Here is a 5292-nt window from a genome sequence, read left to right on the forward strand (position 1 = left end):
CCTAAAAAAAGACTTTAGGGTGTTTAATACTCTTGAAAAATAGTTCAAGGGCAAATTAGTATAAAAAATATGATTAAAGTCTTACATGTTATTGTGCTTAGGCCACATGCACATGCCACATTAGCATATAACGGTAGAGTTAATAATTCATTAAAGGAGAGGGCTTTTTTCTTTTCAAAAAAATAATTTAAGAATAAAATTGCCTCACTTAAAAGTTTAGAGTACTTAACACTCTTAAAAAAATTAACTATAAGAATAAAATTAAACTTTAACTCCTCATTTAAATGGTCCCGTACAATTTTTCATATTCCTCTTTAAAATTACAATATACTATATGGCCTTTTAAGTACTTTGCTTTTCACTTACCTAGGTAATGATACCACTTATCTCCCATAATTCTTCTTCTTCTTTTTTCAAAACTACAATGTTAGATTCATGCATTTTACTCACGTTTTGATATTAGTTCTTATATTTTTTTTTAAATTTTAAGTCTCTATTTTTTTTATTTTTTAATATTTTAAACCCCTACAAATAATCATTAATTTAAATAACTTTTAATTTACTAAATTAATTTTTCAAAAATATATTTAAATATAAATTTTATTATAACAACTAACTTTTATTAAATAAAATTTTAATAAATAAACTTTTATCTTTTTACAGACTAAAAATCAAATACAATCTTAATTTATTCGGGAAAAGTACCTTTTCATTTCATACTAAATCCTATACCTTAATACAAGGAGTCGAGGTCCTTAATGCCATCGCGACCCTTCCTTTATTCACGGACGAATCTGTCAAATCTCTCTATACTGTCCTTCTTCCCGCCAGGTCATCCGAACAAACGCTCTTCCCTCTCTACGTCATGCTTGTCTAGGACGATCATGGAGACTAATCAATTCTCTCACATGCCCACTTCAACGTATCCACACTTTCATCCACACACTTCCCTCTAATTATCTCCACAAATCTACATTACCAAGCAAGACCGGCAAGGGATGCCTCGCACTTTGTTAGGAGCAGAGTTTACAGCCCCCCATTTCCGTGACTCGGCTTTACTTGCCATCCACTCAATTAAGTCTTGCCGACAGCTTCCGATCATCGTAGGAGGATCCAACTCGTATATATATTGAGGCACTAATCGACGACGATGACTACAAATTCCGATCCAGGTATGATTTCTGTTGTCTCTGGGTAGATGTGTCCATGCCCCGTACTCGATCAATATGTGGCCAAACGTCAATATACAACGGCTTCTCTTTCAACTTTTGCTTTCACTACCAGATCGCTCTCACCCTTCACTTCGTCAAACTCGTCTCTAATCTCTTCCGCTTCTCCTCTCTCCATCTCCTGCTGAACCCAGCTGGCTGGATCTGTTCACTCTGGTAAGTTCACCGTCTTCATTAATTACTCACCAATTTTCCTTCATTCTTCTGTGTTGATCCTCTTGGTTGATTTCTAGAGTTTTCTATTTTTTTTTTTGGTTCTGTTAATTTGCAGAGAAAGTTCAACAACTGCACATGTACAAGATCAATGAGCCAGAACGTGCAAGTCCTGCCATTCTCCGGCTGAGTCAGAATTTAGGAATGGGTGGTATCGGAAAAACTGCTAGCAGTACGCTAAATCCTTGGTATGTAATTTATTCCTTCAAGGTCATAACTAAATCTTTAAATTTATAGGATTTGAATCCTATAACTATAACAACTAAAGTCGTTGAGTGACTTTAGCAAAATCTAGACTCTCTATTAAATTAATAATTTAAATAATTTTACTACAATTAAAATTAGGAAATATTCAATTCAAATCCATTGAAATCTCTTAAATAATATTATGGAATAAATCTCCAACCTATCTTTCACCTAAAACTTATAACTTTTTGAAATAGTGCTATGTTGTTATTCTTCTTCAGTCAATTGCCAGAGTTTTTTTTTTTTTTTTTACTAACAAGGTGGAGTCTTTCTCCGAGTAGTGCTTTGTTCTTCTTTGGCATAATTTGAGGTGATCTTTTCTATGATTTATAATTTATTTTAATCTTTTTTATTATCATTTTTTTTTGTTTTGGATTGCTTCCTATTTGAACATTCTCTATTTTTTCTATTGAATTGAAATATGCTTGCTTTCTATATAGCTTTTTTGTTGAATCAGGACGGTGCTATGATGAAAGAAACTTTGATGCTTTTTTTATTTTATTTGTTTAAGGAAACAGACTGAATTACCACAAATGTTTTGATATTATCTAGATTTTAGCGAACATTCTGCTTCTTTTGGCTTAATTTTTATACTATGGTATTTTGCATATTTTTGTTTGATATCGTTGCTCGTTTTGTATTATTATATGGGTTTGGATTCTGCATATTCTCATATTATATTCTGCATATCATATTATTGTTTGATCTTGGCACTGAATGGGCAGGTGATCATGGAAATAAAAAAAGAGAGGAGAGATTTGGATTGAGTGTGATTGATTTAAGTTATAACAAGATCATCCAAACCGTTTAATTTAACAGAAAGTCAGGATTTTACCACATATCTAAAGTTACTCCATGACTATAGTAAATACAGTCATGGAATCCATATCCGAATTTATACGTGATTATCAAGTATTATTTATTAACTTCAGATTTGTTGTTTATTACTAGCCTCCTTTTGTTTCATCTCGCTGATTTGATTTTTTTTTTTGCTAGCTGTTCATACAATTGTTTGACTGAAATTACATACTGTCATCAATTGTATTCATTGTTTTTTTTAATATTGTTCTCTGTCGCTTCATTTAAAAACTCATTTAAAATTGTCTCTCGGTCGTAGATGTGTCAATGCCCCTACTCGATCAATAAGCCAAGTGGCCAAACAGATTAATCAGATGTTGGAGAATGATGGAATGATGGATGATAAGCTAAGACCACTTTTCAATCCAAAGGGAAGACTACTACTCACAAGGGATTAGAAAAGCAATTGAAGTTGTCGAGTTCGATCAGTATTTTTAAAAGGAATCGTTTATCATGGATGAAGGTTAGTGAAAGAAGCGGTGAATAATGAAATGAAGAAGAACACGTACAAATTGGCACGTAAACAAATGGGGAAGATTCACAAATGTCGTTGCCTTACAAGTCATATCTGAAAATTTTGAAAAGTATGCAAGACATACTATAAGTAAGTGTCGTTACTCATTAAAGAGCACGCAAAGGAAGCATCTCAACGAGTAAGCCATCGATCAAGCGGACGTGGATATGTGTACAAGTCCTCAAGTTACACGACTGGTGTATTTTAAATTTTTAGGTCCGAAGCTAGGAGAAAAACTGGTGCTAGGAAGGGTAATCTTTATGTCAACGACTTTTTTAATGCTCATGCTTTTGCATTTGAGTGGGATGACTGGGAAAGCACACTGCCAACGTGTTGCTGATAGGGTTGGGCCACTTCATGTGCAATAATTAATAGATTTTGATGTCCGATTATATTTGGAAGACCGACAATGACTGTGTGGTGTGTTGTGCTTTTCTTATAGTTTTGGACATTTTTGTCACATGAAACTACTTTTTGGATGCCTGCATTTGTGGGGGGTCAATAGACAGAGGACAGAGAAGGACCCACTCCTGTATATCGTGGCTTTTTTTCGACCTTTTTTCTTTTTTTTAAAGTTCAATTTCGGGTGAAACCATAAAAGATGTTTTCACTGGTCATCAAGTGTCCTGGGCGTGTCACCCCCGACCAGACTTGACTACTTAATAACGATATATGCCTAAGTGCTTTGTATCCGCCCGCCTATCAAGTTATCTGCATTTGTATTTTTTTTTTCTAACGAAAATCTTTAATTTTTTATAACTCAAATGTCGAATCATTGGATAACAAAGTATTTTATTTTAAATTTCTGAGATATGAATTCTATATATTTCAATTTTTTATTGTTTGGTTGTTTCAATTTTTTATTTTTTATTAAAATAAATATTTAAATTTTGCTCTTTAAGTAATATTCTTTAGAGAGAGAGAGAGAGAGAGAGAGAGAGATCTCCGTTGTCGGTCACCTATGGATGTGTTGTCTAGTCAGATTTAAGTGATGAATCAATTCTCAACTAAAATCAGTGTACCACCAAGAAAATATACCTTATGAGTAGCATGGGAGATTAAATTCGTAGTTATTAGGCACTAAATTGAAATTAAATGTCTGAAAGAAATACCAAAATTACTCCTCATTTAAACAAACAACATATGATAGATTAGACGACTTATTTGTTACCATCTTGCATGTCATTCATTTATGTATAAAATATTATTCATTTTTTAATTTCACTTGTTTATAAGCCCTTTGGAATGAAATCAAGTAAAAATAGAGCTAGGAACAAGTGACGTAAGACAATTAATAATATTCTATAAGTAAATGAACAATATACAATATAAAAATGAACAAATTGTTTTATTTATTATATGTTATATATTTGAATGAGGGGTAATCTTGTTATTTCTATTAGAAATTTAATTTCAATTAAATACCCAATAACTACAGTGCAATTTCAAAAATTATGGGGCTCTCTATTTTTTTTAAATAATATATTTGGTCAAGGAGTCCTTTTTAAAATTCTCCCTATTTGATATGTACTCTTTTGACCAGCTTTAATATTTAATATGTACAATTTATACCAGGCCAATTGAAACTTTTTCATAAATAATTATCAGGAAAATTAGGCTGTAACCTATAATGTCTAGGACATTAATCCACACCTAACCACAATGTTTAGGGCTAATCAAAAGAATAAGAAATGTATCAAAGGAAGAAAGAATCAACCTTGGTTTTTTAAAAATTTCAAATGTTAATTTAAGAATACCTTTAAACAAATAGGGTCTCAAAATAATTTGAGTTTGAAAACAAGAAATTAAGGCCCTTTAAAATCTTGTGCCCAGAAAATACAAACCAAATTTTTGAAAATTTAGAAATATGACCGATTCATATCAATATATAAGAGATTTATTATTGATATATAAGGAGTTTATTATTGAAAAAAATTCATAAGGAGTTTATCATTGATATACAATTGTATATTATTGATAAATATAATAAATCAACCATAATGCAAAATATAACATAAGGTATATATGCAAAAGCCCCTTAAAATGTTCCGTGCTTGTTAAACGATTTATACTTGGTAAACATGCATGTTTATTTATTCACATCTGATTGAGGACAAATTAATTAAAAACAATTTTTATATGAAATACGATTTGAAAATAAAATGCAAGAACAACAAGGCCCACCCGATAATCCAGTGAGATAATGAAGCTTATTGGCAAATAGGATAAGGT

The 5292-nt window shown here is 31.5% G+C and overlaps 1 long non-coding RNA gene across 2 annotated transcripts; it reads left to right on the forward strand.

The window, feature by feature from the left end:
- Positions 1 to 787: 787 nt before the first annotated feature.
- On the forward strand, positions 788 to 3595 carry LOC129284446 (uncharacterized). Of its 2 annotated transcripts, XR_008586867.1 has the most exons (4): positions 788 to 1172; positions 1285 to 1385; positions 1501 to 1630; positions 2806 to 3595. It is a non-coding gene; the product is annotated as an uncharacterized LOC129284446 (long non-coding RNA). The 2 variants fall into 2 exon arrangements; XR_008586866.1 differs by having other exon boundaries at positions 788 to 1385.
- Positions 3596 to 5292: the final 1697 nt, after the last annotated feature.

The sequence above is a fragment of the Prosopis cineraria genome, unplaced genomic scaffold, assembly GCF_029017545.1.
Source record: "Prosopis cineraria cultivar Desert tree isolate PC_DT_omini unplaced genomic scaffold, ASM2901754v1 PC10, whole genome shotgun sequence".
Classification (NCBI taxonomy): domain Eukaryota; kingdom Viridiplantae; phylum Streptophyta; class Magnoliopsida; order Fabales; family Fabaceae; genus Prosopis; species Prosopis cineraria.